The 16,220-nt window shown below is 42.2% G+C and overlaps 1 long non-coding RNA gene across 1 annotated transcript; it reads left to right on the top strand.

Moving 5' to 3' along the window:
- Positions 1–1,665: 1,665 nt before the first annotated feature.
- On the top strand, positions 1,666–9,115 carry LOC136572014 (uncharacterized). The gene is made up of 3 exons (XR_010785735.1): positions 1,666–1,738; positions 7,156–7,356; positions 8,825–9,115. It is a non-coding gene; the product is annotated as an uncharacterized lncRNA (long non-coding RNA).
- Positions 9,116–16,220: the final 7,105 nt, after the last annotated feature.

The following is a 16,220-nucleotide window of genomic DNA, read 5'->3' as shown; positions in this document are numbered from 1 at the left end:
TCCATCCAGGATTGGGATTGGCTGACTGGTGTTGTAGTGTCTGGGAGGTTAGAGGCCCAACTGTATCTCGGGATTGGGTGTCCTACATGGGTAACCTGGCATCAACGTATCCGCCCAGCTCACAAACCGTTTCTAAGTCACCGTTTTCTCTACCGCTCTAGGTAACCGATTCTCCTGCCTGTTCCATTTCCCGTGAGAAACCCAAAAACTCACATCCATCATTAAATTTAATGGAATTTATTGCAGTACTTGGTTTCTCTCTAAGCATAGGTGTGGCATACTCTGCAGAGCCCAGTAGATAGCCCCAGCCTCACTTAATGCTCAGCCTTAGGCTTTTTCACACTCCATAGACGCACACTAACTCAGGACTGCCTTACTCTCTCTCTCTACTAGGGAACGGCACCATCTTACAATGTATACTATTCCCTAGTTACCAGTTACTACGTGTTTCCTGATGCAGAGGGTACAGTCTTAAAATGGAATGTTTCCAATTAACAGTATTTAAAATGATAGTGCAAACAATATACACACAGCATCAAGGGGTTATGTGCCATGCGCTCACATTTTTACAAGTCTCCCCCTCGCTGAAGGACCGCCCACTTCCCACTGAGAAGAGAGACAGTCATTGGAGACCAGGGGCCAAAAAGAGGAGCAAAAATGTATGCAGTGAGTTTCTGAGCGCTTCGGGGACCATCTTTGGTTAAATTTCCTTATGTTATTAGGCTGCAGAGCTTTTGGAAAAAAAATATTAGATTTTGGAATAACCCCTTTAAGTCGGTTACTTTCTCATCGGCCTCCTGAACAATCACATCTCCCACCTGGTGGTAGAACCGGCTCTGCCCAGGAGACTTTTCATCTCTCCCGGGAGTGTGAGAGGTCTTTCTTTATTCCGTGGGAATCCAGGATGCTCTGGGAGAGATGGCGAATATGTACATAATACACAGGTGCAGCTTTATGTCATCTGTAAAGGGTCACATTGTTATTGCCCCTGTCCTGAAGGTGACCAAGAGCCATTCATTACTTTTATGATTTTTGGCATGATATCAACATCAGCATTGTCTACAAGCTATACTATAACACATAACGCCTGACATGATGTAACTGGGAACTAAATGGTGATTTACTGCAAGGAAGAAGTCCAGCCTGCTGACACCACAGAGCCCTATATAATCCTGCACATCCCTGCACCAGAAGAAGACCACAGCCGACATCACACAGGTAGGTACCTGCTTCTACTCACCTACAGCTCCTATAATCCAGACATAGATAATCCCTGCACTGTATTTTGTATCCATCAGTTGTCATATTAGGGACCTTTCACATGGGATAGAACGGACCGCATGATGCACAGCAAGCCGCTGTCAATTCTGCACCAAAATTCGCAGGCTACCTGTGGATTTTGATGCAGAATTGTAAATGATTTAAAACCTGCCCGCAATTCTGTATCAACATCTGTAGTTAGACCTGCGGATTTTGGTGTGGAGTTCCACAGCTGTGGATTCGGCTGAGTCCTGCGGCATAATTCCTTCCCGTGTGAAAAGTCCCTTAGAGAGTTCTGATCCACTGCAACAAACCCTGAACATATATCAAGATCAAGACCAATCATCAGTTCACTGACAGCAAGCAGAGGTCTAGCTAATACTGGATTCTCTAGTTGTATTTTGTCTTTTACAGGACGAAGGTGAAACCCCCGAACTGACCATGAGACCGGTCTCTGTGCTGCTGCTGGTGTCGCTGAGTGAGTATTTCTTAGAGTTTTGAGCAATTTCCCTCTTTTCAGAACATTTACATTTTGTATTGATTTTTAGATATTTTCTTCTGTTTCCACCAGTTATGCTACTTACACGCTTACAGTAGATTATTTTACAGTGTCTGGTGGTGACAATTTGGAAATGTAATTTGGGCTTATGTACGGCACTTTTATCTGGGCATCATAATAAATGGCGCTTACAATAAGACCCTGAATATTATGGTTATGACTGTACACCATATGGAAAGGTCGCCAACCGAAGGCACCGCACAGGGCACCTACCCATAGAGGGGCTTTTTCGCATTGGCATTGGGCTCAGTAACCATTTCCGTTACTCTTTCGCATTTGAGCAGAAAAACGTAAATAAGAAAGGAATGAAATATTTCCATGTAATTCCCTTCTGTTTCATTGCCGTTTATCACATGGAACGAGCGGCGCAGCTGACCGCACTATTTGTCCCTTTTGAAAAACTGAATTATTTTTGTTTTTAATAAAAACCCATTGAAATCAACAGGCAACAAAACGGCCCCCTTTCATTCCATTTTTATTTCTGTTTTTCTGCTCTGGCAGTGGAACAAAAAAATGGAAATGCTTACTGAGCCCACCGCCAACATGGAGGCGCCCTCAGACCGCCCTGAGCTGGAGTTTCCCTCCAGCTTCTAATGTGAACGATTCTGAAAATCTGTATACGCTGTATACAGAGATCGTTATTTAGGCGATTCCCTCTTGTAACATAGTATGCAAGGCTGAAAAAAAAAAAAAACGTCCATCTAGTTCGGCCTGCTTCCACCCACCCTTGTTGATCCAGAGGAAGGCAAAAATAAACAATATGCCTGATTCCAATTTCTTCCACTTTGAGGGAAAAATTCCTTCCCAACTCCATAATCCCTGGATCAATGTTTTCAATGTTCCTACCTGACTCCAAGACCCTGATCAACAACCCCTCTGGTTATTTAATGTCTATATCTTGCAATGTTGTAACGCTCTAAAAAGACGTATAGTCTCCTCTTAAACTCCTCTATGGATTTTGCCATCACCACGTCCTCAGGCAGAGAGTTCCACAGTCTAACTGCTCTTACAGTAAAGAACCCCCTTCTATGTTGGTGATGAAACCTGCTTTCCTCTAACCATAGAGGATGCCCTCTTGTTACCATCGCAGTCCTGGGTATAAACAGATCATGGGAGAGATCCTTATATTGTCCCCTCATGTATTTATACATGGTTATTTGATCGCCTCTTAGCCGTCTTTTTTCCAGGGTGAATAATCTTAATTTTGATATCCTCTCTGAGTATTCCCGTCCTCTCATTCCATGTATTAGTTTAGTTGCCCTTCTTTGTAGCCCCTCAAGCACTGCAACATCTTTCCTGAGCACCGGTGTCCAGAACTGTACACAGTATTCCATGTGAGGCCTGACAAGTGCCTTATATAGTGGAAGAATAATGTTCTTGTCCTTTCCCCCTAGACCTCTTTTAATGCACCCCGTACTGTCTCATTTTACATATTAACCTGTGATGTGTTACTGTGTCAAATGCTTTAGAAAAATCCAGATATACGAGATCAATTAACTCTCCTTGGTCCAGCCTAGAACTTACTTCATTCTAGAACCTGATCATATTGGTGGAACATGATTGAACCCTCATGAACCCATGCTGGTGAGGAATGATTCTGTTGTTTTCCTTGAGGTATTCCAGAATGAAATCTATCATAAACCCCTCATATATTTTTTCAATTATTGAAGTATGACTTACTGGCCTGTAGTTACCAGGCTCTCTTCTTAACCCCTTTTTGTATATTGGAACCACATTGGAAATGCGCCAATCCACTAATACAACCCCGGTCTTAATAGAGTCCCTAAATATAAGAAATAGCGGTCTGTCTATCACGTCACTTAGTACCCTTAGAACCCTTGGGTGTATTCCATCTGGGCTTGGCAATTTGTCGATTTTAATCTTTTTTAGCCGACTCTGCACTTCCTCCTGTGTTAGGCAGATGATATTTAGTGGGGGGTTCATTTTATCCCCTTGCATATCATGCGGCATTTCTTTTTCCTTCGCAAATATACTTGAGAAAAAACTATTTAATAGATTTGCTTTCCTCCATCATCTTCTATGGTTTCTCTTGCATTATTTGTTAAAGGGCCAGTGCTTTCAGAGCAAATACTTTTACTGTTTATATAATTGAAAAATAGTTTAGGGTTATTTTTGCTCTCTTTGGCTATTCTCTCTACCTCCTTCTTGGCAGATTTTGTTTTTTCCTTACATATTTGGTTTTTTTCAGTATATGTTTTTAGCGCTTCTTGTTTTAGTAATTAAACACTTTCTTTTTTTTTCATTTATTGCCCCTCTTACAGTCTTGTTGAGCCACATTGGCATCCCTCTATTTGTACTTTTTTTTTTAATGGCTATGAACTGCTCACATGAAGCATTTAGGATGTTTTTAAACTTCTCCCATTTGTCACCTATAATGTTAGTTTTAAAGAAATTCTGAGCTGATCAAAGTTTGATTTTAATAAAGTTCAGTTTTTTTGTTGCTCCCTGATAAGGCTTCCTATTGAGTGATAACTGGAAATGTATTATATTATGGTCACTATTTCCCAACCTGCACCCCCATAATTCTGTCCAGGCTGTTGGTTAATAATAAGGTCAGAATGTCCCTCCCTCTAGTTGGCTCCCACACAAGTTTGGTAAGGTAGTTATTATAGATGAGCGAGTATACTCGCTAAAGGCAGTTGCTCGAGCAAGCATTGCCTTTAGCGAGTATCTCCCCCGCTCAAGACTGCAGGCAACGGGCACGGAGCTGCGGGGGAGAGCGGGACAGAACGGAGGGGAGATCTCTCTCTCTCCCCCCCACGCTCCCTCCTGCTGACAGCCGCTACTCCCCCCCCGCGCCGGCACCCGAACCTGCAGTCTCGAGCGGGGGAGATACTCGCTAAAGGCAATGCTCGCTCGGGCAATTGCCTTTAGCGAGTATACTCGCTCATCTCTAGTAGATATCTTAAACCCATTAATGCTATAGGACATACATTTACGTCCTGCAGCGTTGGGGTACGTATGATGGGAAATCAAAGGCTGTTGTCCCTTCTTGGGACTAAAAAAAGTAAAAGTAAAAAAAGATCAATAAAGTATTGCTAATTAAAAAAAATAAATAAATAATAATAATAAAATAATCTAAATAATAAAACAAAAATACATATTTGGTAACGCTGCGTCCATAAAAGTCTGATCTATCAAAGTAACACATAATTTACCCTGCATGGTGAATGTCGTCCAAAAAAAAGAATAACAGAATTGTGTTTTTTTTGGTCACCCGAAAAAAATGTAGTAAATGTAATAAAAAGTGATCAAAAAGTCGCATGTATTCAAAAATGATTCCTACGGAAACTACAGGAAGTCGCACAAAATGAGCCTTTGCATAACTATTGTCGACGGAAAAATAAAAAAGTTATTGTGGGCAAAAAATAGTTTAAAAAGAAATGTAATATCTTTAAAAAAAATTAAATAGTACAGCAAAAATAAAAAAGTATACAAGTTTGGTATTGATCACCCTTGTGAGATTCTCAAGATTCATCTTCCTATATTATATCCGGATAATTAAAATCTCCCATAACAATTACTTAATTGCGGTTTGACACTTCTTATTAATAAGTGTTTAGTTTCCTCTGTTATTTTGGTGGCCTATAGAAAACTCCTATCAGGATTTTATAACTCTTTCCTTACTGTATTTCTACCCACAGAGATTCCACGTATTCATCTTCTACACTTATATTGTCTCATAGCCTTGGCATTAAGTAGGATTTAACATGCAGACACACCCCCCCCCCCCCCTTCCTTTCTGGTTCCCATGGTCTCGCCTGAAGAGGTTGTAACACTGTAAGTTCACCACCCAATCGCAATTTTTGTCAAGCCATGTTCCAGTTACTCCTACTATATCATAGTTTTCCTCATACATTCTCGCTTCAAGCTCACCCACTTTACTGGCCAGATTTGTTGCTCTGTCAGTTCTATATGTACTAACCCCTCCTTCCTCGCTCGACCCCCATCCCTTAATCACAGAACTCTGTCTACACTATATTCCCTCCTATTTCTTTTGTTGTCCTCTGCCCCAGTCCCTAGTTTAAACACTACTCTAACCTTCTAACCATCTTCTGCCTCAGCATAGCTGCACCTTCCCCATTGAGATGCAGCCCGTCTCTACGGTAGGGCCTTTAGCCAACAGCAAAGTCAGCCCAGTTCTCCATCAACATGTATACGTGGAGATACACCAAAGGTGAAACTTTAACATAATATATTAGTGTATGTGTAGCTGTAACCCCTTAGTGACCACCCATACTTGTTTTCACCGATATTAGGGCTCCTAGGTGTTGTAAAAACACGCTGGCCCTGTAGAATAAAGCCCCGGGGTCTAGGAGTGTGAAAGCTCCCAGCTATCAGCTACTGGAGGTAGCCATTGGATAACAGCGATCACATAAAAGTTTTTTAAAAAGGTTAAAAAAGTAAAAGTTTCATCTCCCCTTATGGATCGGATCCATAAAGGGAGGTGAAACTACCCACCTAAGGCCTCTGCAATGTCCCTGCAAAGATTGCATCCAGCAAGGACATTTCCCCAGCTTCTGTGCATGCGCCAGCCGGCAAATTGGCCGATGCATGCGCAGAAGCGGGGATTGCCCGGCAAATTTAAAATGTCCTTGCTCCCGGCCACCAAAGTTGGTCCCCAGTCCAATGAATAACAGCGATTACATAAAAGTTTAAAAAAGTTGATGTTTCATCTCCCCTTACCAATGCAATCGGTGAGAGGAGATAAAACTTCTTACCGGAGGTCCCTGGATTTGTCCCCTGACGCAATCATCCTCCTATGACTTTCTTCAGCTTTCGTACATGCGTCTTCCAGCAAGAAGTTGGAGAGTGCCCGGTCATGTGATCGCCATTATCTAATGGTATAAAAACGTAGCGATCTACCTTAGGTCCGTTAAAGTGGTCTTATGACTTTTTAAACAATCGGTGACAGTAGAAAACCAGTAAAATAAAACCCCCCACATACACACCTCTGGCTGCACTCTGCTTGCCGGCAACGCCTGGTAGACCATTTACATAAGTAGCAGCAGTCATGTGGGTTGTTTAGTTATGTCACCGCTGCAGCCAATAAAAATGGACAGGGATGTCATCAGTGATGTTTCTTCAACCTGCCTCGGCCTTCTACATCAGGCTTCCACATGACAGGTTTACGGGACATCACCAGGCCCGCTGGGTGATGTCACCTGTCAGATGTCGGTCCGGCGCTGCCGTGAGTATATTTCTTACATATAGTTTTCAGAAAACTCCTTTAAATACTTATCTGTATAAGATGACATTTTATACGTCTCCAGGGAGGAAACGGGACATCTGATTCCTGCTTTTGTGCTTTGTAGATGTGGCCTTTGTGCTGCTCAGCGGAGTAACAGAGCTGCCAACAAGGGAGCCACCAACTAGAATTGATCTGTCAACTACAAGTAAGCCGACAACTACAAGCGAGCCAACGACTACAAGTGAGCCGACAACTACAAGTGAGCCGACAAGTACAAGTGAGCCGACAAGTACAAGTGAGCCAACAACTATTGAGCTAACAACTAGTGAGTATTATACATCATATCAATGCCTTCTACTCTTATGTTCTGTAAAATCCCTGATGACTATTACCGCTGCTCAGTGAACACATCCCAGAAGTCACTTGCATAGAAAAAATAAGGGCCATTAGCCTACAGCAGAAGCCCCCGGGACAGGGTTTGCAAGTCAGAGATAGGGTAGTTGAAGGTGAAGTTTAGGGCAAGGAGAAGAGTTAGAGGAGAGTAAAACTGCCTCCTAGTGAGTGACAGCAGCAGTTGTTAGCTGGATAACAGGGAAAGTGGGAGAGAAATCCCAGCAGGGAAAGTGCAGATCAGAGTCCTACACAGCAACAGGCTTACCATGGCAGACCTCTCCGGCATCTTAGAGCAGCTGCATGCTGCCGCTGGTGTCCTCAGGACTGACTGGCTGACGGCTTAGATTCAGGGAGCCCTCAACGTGCGACCGCAGCAGCCCCATCACCTACACAAGAAAAGCACTGCATCCGCCAGTCTTAGCTTCTTGTTTGGCTTAGCCCCAACGTGGTCTTCCGAACTCAGTGTCGTTATCGGTGCCCTCCAGGGTTTCAACCTCCAGGAATCATCCAGGGATTGGCGCACAGCCTACCCCAGCAGGTTGCATAGCTTGGCATGGGAGGAATCCGTCCACTCGATGCAATGTGAGATTTCTCATGGAAAACACTTGCTGTTCCTCTAACATGGCTAAAAGCTGTGCAGAAGATCGTTATTTCACAGAAGTGATTGGAGGCGGTTTTGCTAGAAAAGCACCCTGGCAAGTGCAATATCGGGCCAAGTTTCTACCCGTGTGTAGGTAGTCTAAGGGTGGAAACACACTGTGCTCCTAACACCACCAAGCCAAATCATGGCCAGGCGAATTACTAGAAAAATAGTGCAGCCATTGGCCACTGCAGGTAGGGATGGTTTGGATGTTTGTAGAAACCCCCACCATGTCTTCTCGCCCTTCACCTGCTTATAAATACGGCACCATAACTAACCTTAGTACATATCTACACAGCACCAGAATAAAGCTCATAACATAAATACAGCACCAAACCCAGTTTAGTACATAAATACAGCATCAGAACAAAGCTCATTACATAAACTAGCATCTGCCAATCCTGCTACTGCAACCCCTCATCAACTTTTTAGTGCCACCCTTAATGGGCCTGCTATGGTTCCACATATTAATAGTGACCCCTTGTGTGGCCCCACTTAGTAATACGACCCCTATGTGTGACCACTTTATAATAAGACCTCTGTGGACTACCTAACCCTTGAGTCACTATATCTTATTCACTGAAGCCCTACATAGCCACTGACCCAGCAAATCTTACTGTGTGAGCCCCTATATAACAACCTGTCTTAGTGGTTAGGTTCTCGGACCCCCATTGCACTCACCTGTCTAATTACAGTTTATGATTCTATTTTTTTATGTCATTCCACCCCTTTCTCCACTAACATTATTATAATTTTGCAGGACGCTGCCCCACCAACCAGACATACGTATGTCGCCGCCCGAAATGCCCCAAAATCTGCAATCAGCCGCGGGTAAAGTGCTCCGATCCTTGTGAATATGGCTGCTTCTGTAAGATAAAGTATGAGCTTATAAGTAAGAATAATGACACATGCGTCCTCACTGAGGATTGTCCTAAAAAATAGAAGATGGGACCCTGCAGCTCATCGAGGCGGCCATATTTGTAACCCCTTTCTTCTCTTATCACTATCTGTGGCCGCATTATGTGTCTCTTACAAATGATAATAAAAAATTCACAATCATCTTTTGTGTTTCTTCTATTTCTAAGTCATCATTTAGTAAGATTCAGAAATCCAAAACTAAAGGAGCTGGAGGGCAACGCACATTGGACAGCACCCCGACACCCATCCATGTTGACAAAAATAGGACTTGTGGTGACTTTTCTTTTCAGTCTGTAGGAATAGCCTCATAGGCTCTAATGGATCTGTTGGAAGTATGGACCGCACATAGACAGAAAATGTGGCCGTGTGAATAAGAGCCAAGATACTCATTATAATTGGATAATGTAAGTCATTCACATGGCTTTTTTACATGGATTTCACATGTAATTTGTGCGAATTCTGCAGCAAATCTGTTTTCTGCTCTATTCTGCTGCCCTGCGAGTTACGTCCTCCAGCTACAATTGCCAACATATCTTAAGAACTACAGCCTTTTTTCCTGAAGGGTTACAGCTCTCGGGATATATGGGGGTTATAGTTTTCCAACAAACTATTAGAAGACCCCCAACATGGTACAACATGTACTGATGGGTGGTGCTGCTGACCAGAGATACAGCGGGGAGGCAAGATAAGTGAATAGCCCAGGGCTAGTGTAGATTCAAAAAGTTTCTGTCTTATTGTTAATAGAAGAATGGGTCTCAACCAGATGACCCACTACATAAAATCCAGGGGAAGTGCACCGCGTTTTGGCTATCAGCTGTAGCCCTTTTCAAGCACATACAAAAATATAGACTATAGCACAGCCAAATATATAGAGAACTTACTTGGTCCAAAAAGTGCATGTGACAGTCATCACGCCGTCCTGGCTGGTGGATGACATTCTTGACTTTGCAGGATGACGTGTGTAGATCCGCGTCAGAGATCACCTGGCTGTGTGTGGAACGAAAGGTGCGTTCCACATGACGTAATCCAGGGTCGGTGTCAGGGAATTGACGATAGGTCAAGTGTCCAATGTCATGTGAAACGCACTCTGCGTCCTACCTATCATCAATTCCCTGATGCCGACCCCCTGGCTGTGCTATAGTCTATATTTTGTATGTGCTTGAAAAGGACTACAGCTGGTAGCCGAAACACAGTGCACTTCCCCTGGATTTTATGCAGTGGGTCATCAGGTTGAGACCCATATTGTTCTTCTATTAACAATAAAACGGAACCTTTTTGAATCTACACTTTGGATGCGGATCCTATGTGATTTAATATACAAGGTCTTCCTGGATATCCAGAGGGGAGAGAGTTCTTCCGGCATCCGCCGATCTCCCTCCCATCTGCTGGGCGAGTTCATCTCTTTCCTCCTTGACTTTGTGTCTAAGTGCAGTGAATTTGTTTATTCTTATGTATATATGTGTAGAAAAATATATAATAAATACATTGGTTTATATATTTTTTGCCTGCACAGGCTCATGGCACCCACTCACAGGGACGTTCATAACCGTTATTACACCAGTTTTTGGCATTAAAAAAAAAATTTAAAAATCACTACATTTTGCACAAAGCTTGTTTGTGCAAAAATGTGCAATATTTGGCTGTGTTTGCCATTGTCTGCCACTTTCCAGAAAAGGAGGCATGGCTTCTCGGCCCTGAACTGAGACAGTTGTGTATAAGTTACCCCTAAAACTGGTGTAAATTAGAATAGAATCATAGAGTTGCAAGGGACCTTGAGAGTCATTGGGTCCAACCTCTTGCTCAATGCAGGAATCACTAAGGATCTCTATTAGATTTTTATAGGTTCCCTGCAACGTAGTTAGTCTGTGATTAATGGTAGGAGTATTAAATGGAAGATCATGAATAAATACTGGATGTATGCCACAGTTAGCATAAAGTGGACTTTGAGATGTAGAGTTATGTTTGGAATTGTTATATGCGAATTCTGCTGTTGGTAAGTAGTCCACCAAATCATCCTGGAGGTAGGAATTAAAACAGCAGTTATTGCTCGAGTCTGATTAGTCCTTTCAGTCTAGCCATTGGACTGCGAATGGAAGGCAGAAGACAAATTAATAGTAATTCCTAAGGCTGTACAGAAGCTTTTCCAATATCTAGATGTAAACTGAACACCTCTATCAGAAACTACATTATCAGGTATTCCGTGCAGCCTAAAAACCTCATTGATCATTAATTCAGCAGTTTGTTCTGCTGTGGGAATCTTTCTAGTGGGAATGAAATGGGCTATTTTTGTAAGTCGGTCCACCACAACAAAGATTTCAGTAATTTCTTTAGAAGAGGGAAGATCCACAACAAAATCCATTGATATTGATACCCATGGTCTGGATGGAACTGGAAGTAGTTGAAGAAGTCCTAAAGGAGGAGACCATGGTGTCTTGTTTCATACACACATTACACAACAGGCTAAATCATTTCTCACATCGTTCCTACAATTAGGCCACCAAAATGAACAAAGCAATAGTTCCAGAGTTCATGAACCCAAAATGACCTACACATTTAGAATCATGGACCAGTTTAAGAACTTCAAGTCAAACCGAATCAGGGACATACAGTCTGTTTTCCTGCATCCAAAACCCCTCCTTTCAAAAAGAGATCCACATCTTTAGAAGGATGATTGAGAAAAGACTCATTTTGTCTTGCAAGGTATTTTGATCTTGCGCATGCGCAATGTGCAGTTACACCAACCGGTGAGTAATGGCGGATGTGATCTAAATGTTGAGTACTATAATGTATAGAACCATCTAGTTCCGGAGTGCCATTCACGTGCCACCCTATGGCGAGTAAAAAAAGTAATTAACACATGTGAGAGGGAGGTTCTACTTAATTAGGGATATGTTGATTGGTGGTTGTTTTGTATTTAAACATGAGCAAGGATGGTGTATGTTAAACCAGCTTGAGAAAGACCAAGAGGGTGGGTCAAAACGTCGCTGTCTTGACCATGGAATAAAGAAAATTTCCATTTGATATTGAAGTTATCTTGATTATATGGACTACTGTGTTACACCTTGGATGCTGCTCATATCATTGGATTAAGTGGATACTACTGGGATATGGGTCTAATCCCGTTTTGAAACTTGCATCACTTCACTCCACCCACAAATTGGGGAATTGGTGAGTGCTGCTGGCTGCTTTTTCTTATCTTAAACCAGACCGATATGAAATGATAAAATTAAATCTGGAGAAGAACAAGGCCCATCGTGCTTGTCTTGCCAACATTTCTTAGATGTGCGAATAAATTTTAGGTTTTTGTGGTCAGTAAGGACTACAACAGCATGCTTGACTCCTTCCAAAAGATGTCTGATATTCAGAGAACGCAACTTAGATGTTTAAAAGTTCTTTATTTCCAATGTCATAGTTACTTTCTGCAAATGACATGATATGAGAAAGAAATACACAAGGATGCAGCTGCATTTCATCTCTGAGTCGTTGAGAAAAGAAAGCAAAAAGGCAATTTGGGATTTGAATGGACCAGTAATGGTGTAGAAGTGAAAAGAGTTTTTAGTTTTTCAAAACCATCCTGTGCCTCTGAAGACCATGTAAATATGCTTTGGCTTTCTTTGTGAGCAACGTGATTAATATGATGATTTGTGAGAAGTTTTTATAAATCTTTTGTAGAAATTTGAAAACCTTATAAAGCGTTGAACATTTTTTACATTTCTCAGAATAGGCCACTAAACCACAACTTTAATTTTTCTAGGGCCCATACTCAGATCCTCAGGGGAGATGATATATCTAAGAAATTGAATCCTAGTTTGTTTAAACTCACATTTTTCCAGTTTGATATAAAGGGGATTCTTTTGGAAGTGTTCCAAGATTAGCCAGACATGCCTGCAATGTTCCTTCAAGCAGTTAGAAAATATAAGAAGGTCGTCGAGATAAGCAACAACAAATTGATTCAAGAGATTCTTAAACAATTCATTAATAAAATGATGAAATGTGGCAGGGGCATTGCAAAGGCTAAAAGGCATAACCAGGTATTCAAAATGTTCATATCTAGTGCTAAAGGCAGTCTTCGAAGTCATCCACTGGGTGAATCTGTATAAGCTTATAGGCTCTTCTTAGATCTAGTTTGTTAAAAATCTTGGCAGATTAGAATCTTTCCAGCAATTTCAGAATCAAGGGGAGAGGGTAGCGATTTTAACAGTAAATGTAATTTAGTTTTGTGTAATCAATACATGGCTGCAAAGTTGAGACCTTCTTCTCTTCAAAAAACAAAGGTGGCCCTGCTGGGGATGAAGGTGGTCAAATTAAACCCTTCTTTAAATTTTCATTCACATATTCTCTGAGTACTTTTAATTCTGGTTCGGAAAGATTGTAAATTTGCCCAAAAGGAATTGCTGTTCTGGGAAGCAATTCAATTGGACAATCATAAATCTGATAAGGGGACAATTGATCAGGTTTCTTCTTGCAGCAGACATTACCGAATTGCTGATACTGACGTGCAACTTATCAAAACTCTGATGACAACTCTCAGAGAATTGTGTATGTTTAAGGGCGGGTAGAGTCATATGCCAATCTTCCCTGCAGCACTCAGAGGGAAAGGTAATAGTCATTGAACCCCAGTCAAATAAGGATTATGGACAGAAAACCAAGGAATTCCTAGAAGAAATTAGATGGAAACTAATAGTTGAATGTTGCTTAGGTTCAATACAGATTTCAAGTTCAATTGTCTCTTAAATTACAGGACCAGAAAATAAAAGCGGATCTATCCACTGTTTCCATCAATTTGCATGGGTTTAGTGCTGCTTGAAATGTTATCAAGAGCGCATTTTAAGCCATAAAATTTTGTCCTGCTCCAGAATCTAACATAGCCAAGCACTGTATTATATGGCCCCCAATAATGAGCTGCATAGGAACGACAAATTGAAAAGATGTAAAACGTATCTTGTCCTTATCTTGAATGTTTGTATACGCCAGAATTGCTTATGGTCTTAGCACTTGTAAAGGCGATAGTCCTTTGAAAGTTGCTGGGACACTTAATAGCAAAATACATAGTAACATAGTATGCTAGGCTGAAAAAAGACAAATGCCTATCCAGTTCAGCCTGTCTCCACCACCCCAAGTGGATCCAGAGGAAGGCAAAAAAAAACAATGAGGCAGAAGGCAATTTACCTACTTTTGGGGAACAGAATTCCTGCCTGACTCCATAATGGCAGTCACAATAATCCCAGGGTCAACACTCTTCAGAGAAAAATTCCTTCCTGACTTCAAGTCCGGCAGTCGGAAGATCCCCGGATCAACAACCCTTTTGACCATTTAATGTCTATAACCTATAATGTCATAGTGCTCTAAAAGATGTCTAGTCCCCTCTTAAACTCTTCTATTGATTTTGCCATCAACACATCTTCAGGCAGAGACTTCCACAGTCTCACTGCTCTTACAGTAAAGAAGCCCCTTTAGTGTTGGTGATGAAACCTTTTTTCCTCTAGATGTAGCGGATGCCCTCTTGTTACCGTCGCAGTCCTGGGTATAAAACAGATCATGGGAGAGATCCTTGCATTGTCCCTTAATGTATTTATAGATAGTTATTAGGTCACCCGTTAACCGTCTTTTTTTCTATGGTTAATAATACCAATTTTGGTGTCCTCTCTGGGTATTCCAGTCCTCCATTCCGTTTATTAATTTAGTTGCCCTTCTTTGTGGGGTACAAAGCATTGCAATGTCTTTCCTGAGTACTGGTGTCCAGAATTGCATACAGTATTCAATGTGCGGCCTGACAAGTGCCTTATATAGTGGGAGAATGATGTTCTTGCCCCATGCCACTATCTCTTTTAATGCAACACAAAACTTTATTTGTTTTTACAGCAACTAACCGGCTTTGATTGCTCCAGTTCTACAGTAAACTAGTACTTCAGGCTTTTTCCATATCCCTTTTCCCTTGCAGTACCCCATTTAGTATATATTGGTGACATCCATGTCTCCTACCCTTACATTTCTCCATGTCTCCTACCGTTGCATAACCTTACATTTATCAATGTTGAAATTCATTTGCCATTTTTCTACCCAAGCCCCCAGCTTATCTAGGCCCATCTGCAGCCATATATTGTCCTGCTTTCTATTATCTTGTATAATTTTGTATCATTTGCAAATATTGATATTTTACTGTGCAATCCTTTTATCAGGTCATTGATAAGTATACTGAATAGAATAGGGCCCAATACTGAAGCCTGTGGCACCCCACCAGCAATGGTGGCCCAATCAGAGTATGAACCATTAATTACCACCCTCTGCTTTCTATCTCTGAGCCAGTTCTTTACCCAGATAGACATGCAAGCGGCGCGGCTCGCCGCAACTGCAGCTGCTGGGTGTCCATTGTAAGAACAGCCTGCACCCGACGTTGTATGGAGCAGGTTCTTTAAACGAAACCTGTTCGCAAGTAGGTGAGCATCTGTACGATCAAGTTGAGGAGCTGGCTGCATACAGCACGGCCGCACATCGCTGAGGCCAGCACTCCCCGCCACCTAGCTGGAGGGGGAAACCTCTGGTGAATGGAGCTGCACCACCATATTTAAATTCCCTGCTCACAACTTCAGGCACATGGAGGGGGTCACTGGTAATTGGTGCGGCGGCACCTTGCCTCCTCCCAGAGCTCCTATAGTGGGGCTCAGAGAAAGCGGCTGGTGCTCGGTGCCACCCCACCGCTGTGAAGTCCACAGTGCCGGGATCCCAGGCAAGAGACACAGGAGATAGGTGTGGCGGCACCTCGCAGAGTGTGGTGCATCGGGGGTTAATGCAACAGGCTGACAGGGGCTGTAGTTCTCATGTCACATTGCAGGGTGTCCTCACTAATCTGAGGGTCTTGTGCTCCACACCACACCCTTTTGTCAAGGGAGCTGCTTCAGTTATACGGAGTGCAGGATGGACTTCTGACACTGAGATTTCATGAAACAGCAATTGCTTATGTACATTCCAGGCTACAAGTCAATCAAAGCATAACATGAGGTGTTACAAATAAGCAGTAGATGGATGATCATTTGGTTATCGTGACATTAAAGGTAGCTGCTTCAGCAGAGTTATTGATGATACAGCCTTTGATGCTCTTGGAAATGTCTCTTACTTCGCTTGTAGCAGGAATATCTTTGCTAACAGTTAGATTCAATTCTCGACATACACAGTCCAATTTAGATTAACCTCTGCTGTGGGATTGCATTCAAATTGCATTACAATATTCACTTTGTACT

Source organism: Eleutherodactylus coqui, chromosome 6 (genome assembly GCF_035609145.1).
Source record: "Eleutherodactylus coqui strain aEleCoq1 chromosome 6, aEleCoq1.hap1, whole genome shotgun sequence".
Taxonomy (NCBI): domain Eukaryota; kingdom Metazoa; phylum Chordata; class Amphibia; order Anura; family Eleutherodactylidae; genus Eleutherodactylus; species Eleutherodactylus coqui.
Note: the sequence above shows the minus strand (reverse complement) of the source record. Positions and strands in the feature narration are given on the sequence as shown.